Source organism: Phoxinus phoxinus (genome assembly GCF_949152265.1).
Source record: "Phoxinus phoxinus genome assembly, chromosome: 20".
In the NCBI taxonomy this organism is placed as follows: domain Eukaryota; kingdom Metazoa; phylum Chordata; class Actinopteri; order Cypriniformes; family Leuciscidae; genus Phoxinus; species Phoxinus phoxinus.
The window spans coordinates 16,891,006-16,908,571 of record NC_136895.1 but is presented as its reverse complement, the minus strand read 5'-3'; the positions used below and the strand labels follow the sequence as shown (position 1 = coordinate 16,908,571).

General features: G+C 43.1%; 1 protein-coding gene across 2 annotated transcripts in view; it reads right to left on the bottom strand.

Moving 5' to 3' along the window:
• Window positions 1-17,566, bottom strand: part of LOC306988333 (interferon-induced protein 44-like) — a 47,739-nt gene that overhangs the window by 3,382 nt on the left and 26,791 nt on the right. The window contains exon 1 of one of the 2 annotated variants that reach the window (XM_079593261.1): window positions 1,690-1,850. The exons of the other annotated variant lie outside the window; for it this stretch is intronic. The gene's annotated coding sequence lies outside the window, so the exon portion shown is untranslated. Of the gene's footprint in view, window positions 1-1,689; window positions 1,851-17,566 lie in introns of those variants that run through there. 2 annotated transcript variants of the gene reach the window in all.

Here is a 17,566-nt window from a genome sequence, read left to right as displayed (position 1 = left end):
TTCACAGCCGGTTTGATGTAGGATTTTAACTCTGGAAATTCAAATTTCCTGAGTTAAAATATATTTTTTCTTGAGCCACAGAGGGCCTGGAAACAATTGGTTCTGTTTTAAGCATTTAAATGTAAAAAGGACATCCAGGATCTTATGTCGGCTAAACATACAAGCAAGGTCTTTAAACCTTTCTTGTCATTATGCTTTAAAGGCAGGTTGATTTGATTGTCATATGCATAAAAATTAAAAGAAACGCCATGTCTAATGAAAGCATGTATAGAGAAAACAAAGTTGGACCCAAAATGGAGCCTTGGGGAACACCACAGAATAGTAGCTACGAATGAAACCGAGCCTCCAATGCCTAATGAAAAGGTACTGCTCCTAAAAACAGATTTAAAACAGATAAGGGCACTTCCTCGGAGTGATAAGAGATAAAAGATAATATTTTATGTTGTAGTTATTTGAAACGTATCATTGACCTTTTCATGTTATAGTCTTAAAACTGAGAGTTGAAAAAGAATAGCACCATAACGGGCTGTTATCGTACAGCTTAAATAACTGGAAGCGGATGGCACCAGACGCCTCATACATTCAATTGACTAATCGCACCGTTTTTTCCCGTTAAAATGAAGGTGGGTAACAGATTTTCACCCATCTCGGAGGCAACTAGTCAATCAAAATTGTTTGTGTCTCAAAATATCTAGTAGACATTAATGCAAAATACATAGTAGGCCAACAAAATATTCAAACTTTATTAGCCCTCAAACATAAAGTCACAATAGCCCGCAAATCATAAAAGTGAAGAATTATAGAACTTCAGTCTTGAAGATCAAGTGTAAAAAAAAAAAAAATTCTAGAACATTTTTGTTATTTTAACATGATGAACATTTTAACATGCAATCATTCTGATGCACTCTGACAAGAAAATAAAGGGAAAAGACAAACCAAAAAAAACTTATTTTAAAAATAAATAAATACTGTGACAGTGAGAAACTGTGCTGGAATCCCCTCACCTCTGCTTTTTGTCTCAACCTTAGCCAGGACCAGCTACATCAGCACCTCAGCCCTGATTCAACTTTACATAACTTTACATAACAAAGCCTGTGTTTCTTTTTAAAGCTAAGACTCCAGCGCGCGTGCTGATTGGAAAATACTAGAGACATCCTCTGACCCACATGACACCTACTGTGGCGGCAGCTTATTACATGATATATGAGCAAGGTGAAGGTCATATGCAAATACCCAATTGTTTTGTGACTTTGAAATATAAAACTGAAGAAAGAATGTTTAAAAACTTATTTTACATATCTAAATTGAATACATTAGCAAACAACTCTGATCATGTTAACACGTAACCATTCTCAACACGATCACTCATTAAAACACTCATAGACCCGCTGTCTTGTTTCCGTGTTCGTTTTTATTTTCCTTGTAACTTTTGACAATGACGGAGGTTAAAATAGTTAGAAATACAGATGCAGTGGGAGTTAGCATTCAATTTAACAAAAGTATTTTGATTCATTCTGAACTGAAGTTGTTATACACTGACGTTAGCTTACTTGCTAACAAGCTTACCAACAGGTTGGGACAACATTAGGAAAAATGTATGATTAACAAAACTTGATTAGATTTATTGTAGCAACTAGTTACCTTTAGCAAGTTAGTTAAAAAGCATTTCATCATTATCAGCAAACTTACCTCAAAATTGTTGTAGTACCGTGGAAAGTTGTTTTAATCCAGTGAATAGAAGCCCATGATTCTGATTGGACAAAAGACTGAGAGGCTGCTCACTCCAGAGCCAATGTGTGGAGCTTGACATCCAGCTGGATGACTAGATGGTCCAACCACACCCTACCCACCATGTTTCTTACACAATGAGGTTCTAATATTTACAAAACTGATGCTGGTTAAGCTACATCACATATTGAATACTTTTTTTATCTTTTAAGATACTGCATCAAAATCTCTCATCATGGGGGTGGGGGACCTTATTCCGACAGATCGGTTGTTTGCCGTCAGATTCTGTTCCCCCGATGTTTCTTACATGTGAGGTTCTAATATTTACAAAACTGATGTTGGCATTGCACGTGCAGATAGCCTAATGGGCATCACACTGACAAGTAGTTCTATTGTTCCTTGGGTGACCTGCTTTTGAGTTTGAGTCCCGGCTCGCAGACTTTTCCTGATCCCGTACCCCTCTTTCGCTCTCTCAAACTTCGCTTCATGTCTACATATTGTCCAATAATTATAAAAGGCAAAAACGCCAAATATTTATTCTTTAAATTGATGCCAATTAGGCTCCATCCACAAAAAATGGAATCAGCATTTCTTAAGCCTCTACATCAACATCTCTCTCTTTCGACAGCTGGATTGTTTGCCGTTAGATTCTGTTCCCCCCATGGTTCTTTCACAATGAGGTTCTAATATTTATCAAACTGAGGAAGAAAAGGTGCTGTTGATAGCCTAGTGGTCAGTACACTGACATTTAGTGCTTTTGGTTTTTTGGCGAACCAAGTTCAAGTCGAGGCTCATGGACTTTTCTGGGTCCCATACTGTCCAATCATATTACAAAGCTTAAAAAGTTTTTGAATGACTGACATTTGTAGGTGATTTCTCTTCTGAATGTCCATAATGTCAATAAAGGTAAGTTTGTGTTCCATTGTTACTCCAAGATATTTGAAACTGTCCACTATTTCAACTGTTTGATTATGAATAACAATAGGATGCCGTGGTGAAGAGGGACTGGCTATCAGCTCTTTTGTCTTGCTAATGTTAAGATTCAGATAGTTATCCTCACACCACTGGGCAAAGTTCATAACAGTTGTGTGATAATCCATAACGGAGTTGTTATCTCTAAGCAGGGCAAGAATGGCTGTGTCACCTGAATATTTTAAATATTTGATGCTGGGTAATGGACTGATGTTGTCGTTTGTGTAAAGTGTATACAAAAAAAGACTTGTTAACACACAGCCCTGCGGTGCTCCAGTGTTGATGATGAGTGCAGGAGGTGTAATTGAGCACATCCGTATACTACTTGCCTGTTGCTAAGGAAATTGTGTATAAAATGAATCAGCCGAGTAGAGATGTTGAGGTGATACAACTTTTGAATCATCAGGTGTCTTTGGATGGAATTAAAAGCAGAGCTGAAGTCCACAAAAAGTATCTAGGAAAAATTGATGGGGTCCAGGTGCTGAAGGAGGAGATGCAACAACCAGGCTACAGCGTCCTCTGTGTCCCTTTTAGCCTTATAGGCAAATTGAAGGGGTTCCAGTTGTGGGTTAACAGCTGGTAAGATGGTTTTCAGCAGCAGCCTTTCCAGGCATTTCATAATTATCATTTTTTAATTAAAAAGCAAAGACAGCAAAACATTATTCTTTAAATTGGTGCCGGATAAGCTCCATCCACACAAAGAATAGAATAAGCATCTTTTAAGCAACTACGTCAACATCCCTCATATTGGGGGTGGGGGAACGGATTTCGACAGGTGGATTTTTTGCTGTCGGATTCTGTCCCCCCGTGGTTCTGACACAATGAGGATCTAATTTTTATCAAACTGAGGCAGAAAGAGTGCCGTCGATAGCCTAGTGGTCAGTACACTGATATTGAGTGCTTTTGTTTTTTTTAGCGAACCAAATTTAAGTCCAGGCTCATGGACTTTTTGGATCCCATACAATCCTATCATACTAAAAAGCAAAGATTTCCAAAAAATATTCTTTAAATTGGTTCCGGATAAGCTCCATCCACACAAAGAATCGAATAAGCATCTTTAACCCACTACATCAACAGCAAAAAATCCACCTGTCAAAAAGGTGGATTTTTTGCTGTCGGATTCTGTCCCCCCATGGTTCTTACACAATGCGGATCTAATTTTTATCAAACTTAGGCTGAAAGAGTGCCGTCGATAGCCTAGTGGTCAACTGATTCCGACAGCTGTTTTTTGCCGTCGGATTCTGTCCCCCCTGTATTCCTCAAACAAGGATGATCTTCTAATATCTATCAAAGTGATGCTGATTTGTTGACCCCCATAGCCTATAGGTCAATGCACTGACAGTACAGTAAGAGTTGATGATTTTTAGGTGACACAAGTTCAAGGCCCGTCTCTTGGACTTTTTTTATCTCATATTTTCCTATCATAATAAAAGCCAAAAACTCCAATATATATATATTTAAACTGGTGCCAGGTAAGCTCCGTCCACACACAAAAAAGGATGATGTGAGTGTTGGATAGAGGATCAGGATACAATACAAAATGCATGGTCAGAGGATGTAGGGGGGCAAATGTTGAAGGAAACTGAACTGGAAAATGCTGGAGAGACTGAGAAAGAAAATGAAGGGAACAAAGAGACTAATGTGGAGAATCAGGAGGAAATGGAGGAGGATGAAGAGGAAGGAGAAAGGGAAGAAGGAATAGAGACATCATTGGAAATAACCCCCTTCGCAAAGTTACCTCCAGATGACGTAGTTTCAACGCTGTGCTTGTCCGTCCTATGTCGGTATCAGGAGGGTGCAGACTGTGACGCCAGACAACGTATTTTTTCGACATCTACCGCACATCTAATGTTGACATCCGTGGGACCTCCGTGTAAGGGATATTTATAGTCCAAATGTGGTCGTTTGTGGACGTCTTTTCAACATCAAATTTAGACAAATTTTACGTTGTTTTATACAACTTCTACAACTGTAGTCCCATGTTTCAAAAGGGTGGAAGACATGTTTTCTGTACCATTGTATTTACGTTTATGCATTTGGCAGATGCTTTTTATCCAAAGTAACTTATATTGTATTACACATTTATATTCCCATTAGTTCTTGCTTTCCCTGGGAATTGAACCCATCATCTTGCGTTGCAAGCACCAATGCTCTGCTGTATGAGCTACAGGAAAACTATAATAAACTGCGTCTCCAGATATTAGCTGGTGCTGAGACAATCAAATGGAGTTTTTGGAAAACAATCTTAAATAATTATTAATAATCTGTATGCATATGTATTAATCATGTTGATAACAACAATGTTGATATTTGTAAATAAAAAATATTATATATTAATCATGTAAATTTCCTGCACCTGCCATAGACGTCCAAATGACGTCCAAAAAATTACCCATTTCAAAGGTCAAATGTTGAATGTCAATATGACGTCCAAGTTGGGTCATGGTTGGACGTCCAAATTGTGAACCTAGTTTGGACGTTGAATAGATGTCCAGAATTGGTCATGGACCGACAGACCCAATATAGACATGATCTGCACGTCTATCTGACATCCAATGTTTAGTGGGCTAGATCATGTCAATTTCCTCCACCTGTCTTAGACGTCCACATGGCATCACAGTCTGCACCTTCAGGGAACCCAAATCTGACTTCCAAACATGACGTAGAAAAGACCTCATTTGGAGGTAACTTTACAAACCTAGATCATGTCAATTTCCTGCACCTGTCTTAGACGTCCACATAACATCCAGAAAATTACCTATCTTTCAAATATTGAACATTATATTGACGTCCAGGTGGGGTCATGGTTAGATGTCCAAATAGCAGACCTAGATTGCACGTTGCATAAAGGTCAAAAATTGGTCTTGGACTGACTGACGCAATATAGACATGATCTGCCTGTCCAATAGACGTCCGATGTTTAGTGGGAACACAAGGAACATTGAAGGAAATGAATGGTAAACCTGAAATGAATGAAAAAATGACACATGAACTGGGTATGGAAATATTGCATGAAACTGAGAAAATATGAAGTAAAGATCAGGGAGAGAACTCATTGTTCGATGCTGATTTCGACCAAGTGAAGGTAGTAGATGCTTCTACTATAAGATCCAGAAGCAAAGAAAAAGAAGTCAAAAATAAACTGAAAAACCAGAGTATAGGAGGACATGTGCTAAAATATAAGAAAATTCAGAATTTAAAGCTTGTGTTAAAAAAAATATTTATGACAAATTTATGTTTTTTAGCAGTGAGGTTAAATTTTTTTTTGCAATTTGCAATATGGTATTTGTAATTTTCCCCTATAGCCAAGTGGTCTAAGAACTGTCATTTAACACTTTTGGGATTTTGATGACTAGTTCAAGTCCCGGGTCATCGATTTTTATTTTTTATTTTTTATCCCATACTGTCCTATCATGATTAAAAGGCAAAAATATATTCTTTAAACTGATGGCAGTTAAGCTCCATCCACAAAAAAATTGAATCAGCCTTTTTTTAAGCCACTTCATCAAAACCTCTCATAATGAGGGTGGGGGAACGGATTCAAACAGCTAGTTTTTTGCCGTCGGATTCTGTTCCCCCCCTCTCATTTTTCATAGCAGTGAGGTTCAAATACTCAACAAACTTTTGTTTTACGCTTGTCCTCTATAGCCTAGTGGTCTAAGCACTGACATTTAACACTTTTGGGATTTTGACGACCAGAGTTCAAGTCCCGGGTCATCGTTTTTTTTCATTTTTTTTCCCATACTTTTGGGATTTTGACGACAGGTCCCGGGTCATCGTTTTATTTTTAAATTTTTTTTTCATACTTTCCTATCATGGTTAAAAGGCAAAAGATATTCGTTAAACTGATGGCAGTTAAGCTCCATCCACAAAAAAATTGAATCAGCCTTTTTTTAAGCCACTTCATCAAAACCTCTCATAATGAGGGTGGGGGAACGGATTCCGACAGCTAGTTTTTTGCCGTCGAATTCTGTTCCCCCCCCCCTCTCATTTTTCATAGCAGTGAGGTTCAAATACTCAACAAACTTTTGCTTTGCACTTGTCCCCTATTCACCTTATTCCGGAAGTAGCACTGGGTGGCGCCATCCGCGTAATCTCACTTCCTGTTTTAGCTACTTAGCGCTTTGTTTGCCCTGGTCAAATCTGTTATCAGTCTTAGTTTAATTTAATTGCCTTCTAATTTATTTAAAGAAATTAGAGATGGCCAGTGTTAACTGTGCAGTCCGTGGCTGCCATAACAGCTGGAGAAAAAGAAATTTGACGCTGTCTCAGCTTTGTTATGAGCATCAAAAGAAGATACCTGAATGTTGTGGGCCAGCATTTACTCTGCACCGACCCCCGGTCAAGGAAGAGGACAGGCGTGCGTGGCTTAAGGCGCTGAATTTAAAGAACCCGCCGAAGTTTCCTTTTGTCTGTTCCTATCACTTTGTAGACGGTAAACCTACTCCTGAACATCCATACCCCGAGAAATGGTTAGGCTACGTCGCGCCTCTGAAGAGACCTCGCCGGGTGCTAGTAAGAAACACAAGTAAGTTGACATGATGAATAAGTTGTTTGACAAGACTCTCCGCCTGATCCTGTTTGTGTATGTTTAGTGCAATAGACATTATTTATTGGGCTATCAAGACATTTAACAAAGATCATGTCATGTTCTTTAATTTGTTAAAATATGTAAAGTAATGTGATTGGTTCTATGTAACACTTTGTGAAATTATGAAAACCAGAGGTGTGCAGTACTGCGTTAGCTAGCTATATTTACAAAGTTTCTTTACTTTTAATGTAATTGAGTATTTTTAACAGTCTGTTATAAACGTTTTTGTTTAACTAAAAGCTTTATTTTAACAATATGAAACATTTCTTCTTCCAAAATTATTTAATTATTTCTTAGTTTTGTAAATTTAAGATCAGACTTTTCATTTGAATTGCATGATTTTTTTTGTACAAATTGTCAAACGGATGTAGCGTTCACAATTTCTCTAATTTGAGTACATTATATTTACTTGAACCCCTACTGTTGTATTGAAGTAACTTTAACTTTACTTAAATATATAGATGTCACCAATGTTGTACTATTTTTGTTTCCTCAGCTGCATCTGCCACCTGTGCTGTGGAAGACAATAATCATGAGGAAGAAACCCCTTGGCTTCCTCCTGACCACGACTACGCAGGGAGTCCTACCCCATTATTAGACCAGCCACTTAAGCACGATAAGGCAACACAGTGCTCGGGTCCCCCCGAACTGAACAAACAACTTCTCCGCTCTGATCACCTCAGCCTTCTGTACACAGGCTTGAATTTGTCAAACCTTTTCTTTTTTAGCTGATCAGCTGACAAAGGATTACATAAATGCTTTTCAGATGGATGCTCGTGATCAGGTGTTTATGTCACTGATGAAGCTGCGGCTGAATTTGCTGCAGGATCACCTTGCTGAAATATTTCATGTCTCACAGTCACAAGTCAGCAAGATTACATCATTGTGGTACGACATCATGGAGGAGAAGATGAGGACTTACATCCCATGGCTGCCCAGGGAGACCATTCAAGCTACAATGCCACAATGTTTTAAAGATCACTATCCAACAACAACCTGTGTCATTGACTGCTCTGAAACCCCCCTCCAGAAACCCCACAACCTTGACTCAAGAGGCGAGTCTTATAGTCATTATTACGGCCAAAATACAATCAAATACCTGGTGGCGATTGCTCCCTGTGGTCTAATAATGTTTGTGTCTGCTGCATATGGAGGACGGTGCAGTGACAAATTTATTACAGCAGATAGTGGCTTTTTGGACTACCTACGTGCAGGAGATGTAGTCATGGCGGACAGAGGCTTCATCATTTCAGACCTCCTCCGTGAACGAAAAGTTAAGCTCATCTTGCCAGCGTTCACAAAAAAGGGGCTGCAACTGTCAGAAGAGGACACAACCAACACCAGACGCATTGCTAATGTCCGTGTCCATGTTGAACGGGTCATCCGTCGTCTAAAAAACTTCAGACTCATTTCACAGACTGTTCTGATTAATCTGGCCCCCAAATTGGACAAAATCTTGAGAATCTGTGCAGCTTTATCTAACCTGCGTGGGGATATCATTCATGAAGAGGAAGATTAGTTGTAAATTAATAATTGTAAATACTTAAGTTAAGCTTTTCTTTAACAGTGTTTCCTCTACTCAATTGTCTTTAGTGATTCCTGCGTGCTTGTGTACTTTTTTTTTATTTTTACATAATGCACGTTTTAAAGAAACATGAAATTGATACATGTAGAGTTATAAAATGTTGATAGAAACAATCACTGCTTGTTACAATGAAAGCTGTTTATTTGTACATTAAACAGAACATGGAACAAAAATAGCCTGACTTGGGCTCACGCTTGCTTTCAGAAACGCATACTCCTCCTCCAGGTGAACCAACACACGGCCGACTTTACCACTGTGGAGGTATTGGTATGCCTCAGTACTTTTAAAGTTCCGCATAGCAGAACCATCAACCCCAAGAGACAAAACAAAATAATTAAAAATGTCGCCATATGTAATATGTGGCCATTGCTTCATGTCATCACCCCACTCAGACACATCCCTTGGGTGAGGCAAACATATCCCCCCTGAGCTCTTCAGTGTGTGTATTGTTTCCTCCCATGTACTTTTCTCCATTGTTGACATCTGTGAAAGATAAAAGTAATTAGTATAGTCAGAAACACTTAAAATTTTAATGTAACAGACTAATGATGCAGCAGACAGTGTGAAATAAGAGAGCGCTGTAGCTACATTTGTTTTTACATTTATGCTTTACTGTTCTCAGTATGATATTGATATAAGTAGATAGGCTATAATTTTATAGCCAAATGCGTTGGCCTATGGTTATTAATAACTGCTGCAATATACTAAAGTACATTTCACTTGAAGCTTTTGAAACAATGCCACCATCAAATTATTTAATAGCTGTGTCTTTCTAATAGCTATTACTTAGTTATGAATATGTGCACAAACACTACTACATGTAAAGTTTGAAACATTATTACACCACAGTTTGTTTGTTTAATCACCAGATACATTTGCAGTGTATAGCTAACAGATGAGAAAAAAATAGCCACGAACTGGTGTTACAACTTTAGATGTTTGTGGCTAATGTAGGCTAAACACTACACATCGGCCGGGCTGCGATCAGACAGGCAGACGGGTCATATAAACACCTAAAAGTCGTTAAAAAATTACCTAGAGAAACATTGCATTGCATTGCTGTGCTGTTGGTACACACGTACAGAGCACATTTGGCACAAATTAGCTTACCTTATGTGACATTTTATCAGTGAGACTTCTCTGCAGTTCTCCTCGAAATTGAATGAGAGTCCGCTAAACCGGAAGTTCGTTTACAACGGAAGTACTGGACAGAAGTAAAAGTGGGCGGGGCGGAATCTAAGCACTGACATTTAACACTTTTGGGATTTTGACGACCAGAGTTCAAGTCCCGGGTCATCGTTTTTTTACTTTTTTTTTCATACTTTTGGGATTTTGACGACAGGTCCCGGGTCATCGTTTTTTTTTTTCTTTTTTTTTTTCATACTTTCCTATCATGGTTAAAAGGCAAAAGATATTCTTTAAACTGATGGCAGTTAAGCTCCATCCACAAAAAAATTGAATCAGCCTTTTTTTAAGCCACTTCATCAAAACCTCTCATTATGAGGGTGGGGGAACGGATTCCGACAGCTAGTTTTTTGCCGTCGAATTCTGTTCCCCCCCCTTCTCATTTTTCATAGCAGTGAGGTTCAAATACTCAAAAACTTTTGTTTTGCACTTGTCCTCTATAGCCTAGTGGTCTAAGCACTAACATTTAACACTTTTGGGATTTTGACGACCAGAGTTCAAGTCCCGGGTCAAGTTTTTTTTTTTTTTTTTTTTTCATACTTTTGGGATTTTGACGACAGGTCCCCCGGGTCATCGTTTTTTTTTTTTTTTTTTTTTTTCATACTTTCCTATCATGGTTAAAAGGCAAAAGATATTCTTTAAACTGATGGCAGTTAAGGTCCATCCACAAAAAAATTGAATCAGCCTTTTTTTAAGCCACTTCATCAAAACCTCTCATAATGAGGGTGGGGGAACGGATTCCGACAGCTAGTTTTTTGCCGTCGAATTCTGTTCCCCCCCCCTCTCATTTTAGCAGCGAGGTTCAAATACTCAACAAACTTTTGTTTTGCACTTGTCCCCTATAGCCTAGTGGTCTAAGCACTGACATTTAACACTTTTGGGATTTTGACGACCAGAGTTCAAGTCCCGGGTCAAGTTTTTTTTTTTTTTTTTTTTTCATACTTTTGGGATTTTGACGACAGGTCCCGGGTCATCGTTTTTTTTTTTTTTTTTTTTTTCATACTTTCCTATCATGGTTAAAAGGCAAAAGATATTCTTTAAACTGATGGCAGTTAAGGTCCATCCACAAAAAAATTGAATCAGCCTTTTTTTAAGCCACTTCATCAAAACCTCTCATTATGAGGGTGGGGGAACGGATTCCGACAGCTAGTTTTTTGCCGTCGAATTCTGTTCCCCCCCCTCTCATTTTTCATAGCAGCGAGGTTCAAATACTCAACAAACTTTTGTTTTGCACTTGTCCCCTATAGCCTAGTTGTCTAAGCACTGACATTTAACACTTTTGGGATTTTGACGACCAGAGTTCAAGTCCCGGGTCATCGTTTTTTTTCATTTTTTTTTCCATACTTTTGGGATTTTGACGACAGGTCCCGGGTCATCGTTTTATTTTTAATTTTTTTTTTCATACTTTCCTATCATGGTTAAAAGGCAAAAGATATTCGTTAAACTGATGGCAGTTGAGCTCCATCCACAAAAAAATTGAATCAGCCTTTTTTTAAGCCACTTCATCAAAACCTCTCATAATGAGGGTGGGGGAACGGATTCCGACAGCTAGTTTTTTGCCGTCGAATTCTGTTCCCCCCCCCCTCTCATTTTTCATAGCAGCGAGGTTCAAATACTCAACAAACTTTGGTTTTGCACTTGTCCCCTATAGCCTAGTGGTCTAAGCACTGACATGTAACACTTTTGGGATTTTGACGACCAGAGTTCAAGTCCCGGGTCATCGTTTTTTTTTGTTTTGTTTTTTTTTTCATACTTTTCTATCATGGTTAAAAGACAAAAGATATTCTTTAAACTGATGGCAGTTAAGCTCCATCCACAAAAAAATTGAATCAGCCTTATTTTAAGCCACTTCATCAAAACCTCTCATTATGAGGGTGGGGGAACGGATTCCGACAGCTATTTTTTTGCCGTCGAATTCTGTTCCCCCCCCCTCTCATTTTTCATAGCAGTGAGGTTCAAATACTCAACAAACTTTTGTTTTGCACTTGTCCCCTATAGTCTAGTGGTCTAAGCACTGACATTTAACACTTTTGGGATTTTGACGACCAGAGTTCAAGTCCCGGGTCATCGTTTTTTTTCTTTCTTTTTTTTTCATACTTTTGGGATTTTGACGACAGGTCCCGGGTCATCGTTTTTTTTTTTTTTTTTTTTATACTTTTCTATCATGGTTAAAAGGCAAAAGATATTCTTTAAACTGATGGCAGTTAAGCTCCATCCACAAAAAAATTGAATCAGCCTTATTTTAAGCCACTTCATCAAAACCTCTCATTATGAGGGTGGGGGAACGGATTCCGACAGCTAGTTTTTTTCCCGTCGAATTCTGTTCCCCCCCCCCTCTCATTTTTCATAGCAGTGAGGTTCAAATACTCAACAAACTTTTGTTTTTCACTTGTCCCCTATAGCCTAGTGGTCTAAGCACTGACATTTAACACTTTTGGCATTTTGACGACCAGAGTTCAAGTCCCGGGTCATGTTTTTTTTTTTTTTTTTTTTCATACTTTTGGGATTTTGACGACAGGTCCCGGGTCATCGGTTTTTTTTTTTTTTTTTTTTTCATACTTTCCTATCATGGTTAAAAGGCAAAAGATATTCTTTAAACTGATGGCAAATAAGCTCCATCCACAAAAAAATTGAATCAGCCTTTTTTTAAGCCACTTCATCAAAACCTCTCATTATGAGGGTGGGGGAACGGATTCCGACAGCTAGTTTTTTGCCGTCTAATTCTGTTCCCCCCCCCCCCCCTCTCATTTTTCATAGCACTGAGGTTCAAATACTCAACAAACTTTTGCTTTGCACTTGTCCCCTATAGTCTAGTGGTCTAAGCATGATATTTAACACTTTTGGGATTTTGACGACCAGAGTTCAAGTCCCGGGTCATGTTTTTTTTTTTTTTTTTTTTCATACTTTTGGGATTTTGACGACAGGTCCCGGGTCATCGTTTTTTTTTTTCTTTTTTTTTTTCATACTTTCCTATCATGGTTAAAAGGCAAAAGATATTCTTTAAACTGATGGCAGTTAAGCTCCATCCACAAAAAAATTGAATCAGCCTTTTTTTAAGCCACTTCATCAAAACCTCTCATTATGAGGGTGGGGGAACGGATTCCGACAGCTAGTTTTTTGCCGTCGAATTCTGTTCCCCCCCCTTCTCATTTTTCATAGCAGTGAGGTTCAAATACTCAAAAACTTTTGCTTTGCACTTGTCCTCTATAGCCTAGTGGTCTAAGCACTAACATTTAACACTTTTGGGATTTTTACGACCAGAGTTCAAGTCCCGGGTCAAGGTTTTTTTTTTTTTTTTTTTTTCATAATGTAGCGACTGTCAAAGGCTGTTATCTGCTATGTGTAACCCCGGGCGTGCTGTTGGTTGGTGGTCTGGGGAAAGGGGGCGGACCCCCTGGGGATATAGTGTTTGAGTTGAGGAAGTTCTCTCTCTTTGCTGTTCTGGGCGAGACACAGCCCTGTGTTCGAATGCCTGCACGTTGTGCTTCTGTTCAATAAACCAGTTAACTGAACTCTGGCCTCCTGTGAGATGCTACACTGGTGTCAGAAGTAAAAATAAAATAAAATAAAAAATAGAAAGATCGAGGGTGCACCCCGCACTACTAGTTAGGGACCAGTTTAGTAAGTTAACAGTTAGATAATTTAGCGTTAGCGAGACCGCGTCGCCACAGTGTGCGTGAGGAGATGAGTGACGGAGAAGGAGCCAGAGCCGCAGAATGGACGTTTGGTGACTTACAAAGGGAGCTGCGACGGCTGGAGGACAGCAGAGGACATCTTAGGGGCACGATGGAAGCGATGGCATCCGAGGCTGGCTTTGACAGACGAGGACATGCGGGCTTCGCGACCCGCAAGCCAAAAGCGGAGAGGGGCGCAGACACCAACGTCATCTCCGGCGCGGGAAAGTCAGATGTAAACAACAATGGCGGCGCCCAGTCCACAATAACAGCGGTAGCGGCTAGCTCCGTGAAAACTCCAAAGTACAATGGGAAGGTGAGCTGGGAAGCTTTTCATGCGCAATTCGAACTGCTTGCTAAATCACAGAACTGGTCACAAGAGACCAAAGCGCTACAATTGGCGATGTGCCTTACGGACGATGCTTTAGCATGCTTGCTACTCTTAGATGTAGATGACAGAGAGAACTACGTCGCACTGGTGGGGGCTCTCCAGCGACGGTTCGGGAACTTTACAGGAGCGGAGCTGCTACGCAATGAACTGAATAACAGATACCGAAGACACGGCGAGCCGCTACGGCAACTAGCCAATGACATTGAGAGCCTTACCCGCAGAGCATATAGCAGCATGCCCACGATGGTACAAAGTGAGTTAGCCCGCGACCGGTTCATGCAAGCCCTCTCGCCGCCCGAACTGCGTGTGGAGGTACAGCTGACACACCCACAGTCCCTGCAGGAGGCGTTGGAGAGGGCATCAGAGAGGGAGACGGCCCGTGCCTGCATCACAATGCCCACACAGGAACACAACAGTCCCCAGGTTAGAGCAGCAGCGGAGGTTCAGCAAACACCAGCATGGGCAGCGGAGCTGACAGAGCTGGTGCGGGCAGCTTCCCTGGGCACTCAACGGCGCTCTGACCGCACTACTAGACTGTGCTGGGGCTGCGGGGAACCCGGCCACTTGGTACGCTCGTGCCCGAAAGCACCCAGACACCGGGGAAACGACTTCGGGTCCGCATAGAGGGGGCAACGCGGACCACGAACCCCAGCCCCCCACATACACCCTCAGACATGACCGGCCCGATGGCGGTGGCGGTAGTGGGCCGGACTTCAATTGGGGACCTCTGCCACATTCCAGTCACTGTGGAGGGAGTAACGTGCGTGGCGCTGGTCGACACCGGCTCTACAGTGACATTAGTACGGCCCGACGTGCTCCCCAGGCAAACGGTGGTGGAGCCAACAGCAGTCCACCTGCGGACGGTGACTGGGGAATTGTCACCCATGAAAGGCAAGGGGACACTGACATTCGTGGTGGGGGGTAAAACAGTGCGCCACCTGGCGTGGGTGGCGTCAGTCCAGGACCCCTGCATTCTCGGACTGGACTTTTTGAAGAACACGGGCTGTCGGCTGGACCTGGCGGAGGCCACCCTGTGCTTTCCAGGGGAACGTCCGGTCAACATGGCTCCACCCCCCCTGGGCACCAACTCTACAACACCACAGGTAACCACTGTGTCAGCAAACACCGCTGAAGCCAACAGCGACCCCATTGTAGGGACCGACAGGCCCAACCCTCGTCGAGACCCCCGTAGCCCCCCACCCCCCCAATCACAGCCGAGCAGAGGCACTTTACAGCCCTCGCTGCTCGGAACATGCCAGCCGCCACCCCCACTACCCCCCTCACACCATCTAGCCGCCCCACCTGCGCCACAGCCAACACACACCACACAGATTCCTAAGAGTGGGGCCTCTGACCCATTAGCAGCCCGGCTTCCCCAAACGGAGGAGGGAAGCGTTGTGTCGGCAGTACGAGGCATATGGCAACAGAACTGTTCTCATCTAGACCCCCAACAGGGTGAAGAATTGTGGCAACTATTGCTACAGTACAAGGACATTTTTGCATTTAATGAAGGTGATGTGGGGCGTACACACCTAATACAGCATGACATAGATACGGGTGACAGCCCGCCTATCAAGTTACGCCCACGTCGCCTCCCACTGGCACGCCAGGAAGCAGCAGACAAGGTGTTGTGGGAAATGCAGCAGGCGGGCATCGTGGAACCGTCTGACAGCCCGTGGGCCGCCCCTGTGGTCATGGTCCCAAAGAGGAACGGTCAGTGGAGGTTCTGTGTGGACTACAGACGGCTCAATGGGGTTACAAGAAAGGACTCCTACCCCCTGCCACGGGTTGATGAAGCCCTAGACCAGGTAGCGGGGTCAGCCTGGTTCACGTCGCTGGACCTGAGGTCCGGATACTGGCAGGTGCCTCTCTCTCCCGCTGCCAAACCAAAGACAGCGTTCTGCACAAGCCGGGGCCTCTGGCAGTTCAAAGTCCTCCCATTTGGCCTTTGCAATTCACCAGCCTCATTTGAAAGACTGATGGATAAAGTGCTGTCAGGAGTCCCTCGGTGTGAGTGTGTGGTGTACCTGGATGACATTCTCGCCCACGGCCCCACTTTCCAGGCAGCTCTCCAGTCCCTGCGGCATGTGTTGAAGCGTATAGCAACAGCGGGTCTCAAACTCCACCCGGAAAAGTGCCACTTCATGCAGAGAGAGGTGTCATTCCTTGGGCACAGGCTGGGCAGAGATGGCATCGGCACAATGGAGGAAAAGGTACGAGCGGTCAGAGACTGGCCCACACCAATGGACCAGCAACAGCTGAAAAGCTTCCTGGGCTTAGCCTCCTATTACAGGAGGTTTGTGAGGGGGTTCTCCTGTGTGGCGGCACCGCTGTTCAGGCTACTACACAAAGACCAAGACTTTGTGTGGACCAGTGAGTGTCAAACAGCATTCACCTCGCTACAGAAGGCGCTGGGGGAGGCTCCTGTGTTGGCTCCGGCTGACCCCTCCCTCCCGTTCATCTTGGACTGTGACGCGAGTGGTCAGGGAGTGGGCGGGGTCCTAGCACAGCTAAGCACAGAGGGTGAGAGAGTGGTGGCGTATTACAGTAAGACTTTTAATAAGCACGAACGCCGCTACTGTGTCACACGCAGAGAACTCCTAGCTGTGTTATCGTCCATTCGACATTTCAAATATTACCTCTGTGGGCTACCGTTCACCGTCAGGACGGACCACTCTGCCCTCCAGTGGCTCATGTCCTTTAAAGAGCCGGAGGGCCAGGTAGCACGCTGGATGGAGGAGCTACAGTCCTATGACTTTAAAGTGGTGCATAGAGCGGGAGCCCGCCACTCCAACGCCGACGCCCTGTCCCGCAGACCCTGTGCGAAGGGAGGATGCCGCCACTGCGATCGGAAGGAAACACGAGACAGGGAGTTACAGGGTCAGGAGGCAGCCACCGTCAGCTGGGCCGCGGTGGCCGAGTGCTGCGAGCTCACGGAAATTTCAACAATGCAGTGGAGACAACAGCAGGAGGCCGATATGGATATACAGCCAGTGCTCCAGTGGGTGGAGATGCGGACACGGCCACCATGGGAGGAGGTGGCCCCGCTCTCCACAGCGACAAAAGGGATGTGGGCAAAGTTCCAGGCCCTGCGGCTCACTGATGGGGTGCTACAGCGGGCCTGGAAGGACCCAGCGACGGGAGAGCTGAGGTGGCAGTTGGTGGTCCCCAGAGCAGAGAGACTGACTGTGCTGAAGGCCGTGCATGGGGCCACGGGGGCCGGTCACTTCGGAGTCACCAAAACTCTCCGTCGCCTACGACAGAGCTTCTACTGGGGGCAGTTCAGGAGGGACGTAGAGGACTTCTGCAGGCGGTGTGACAGCTGCACGGCAAAGAAGGGCCCCCCTGAACAGTCACACGCCCAGCTCCAACAGTTCCCTGTCGGCGCACCCATGGAAAGAGTTGGGGTAGACATAGTTGGTCCACTCCCGGTCACTGAC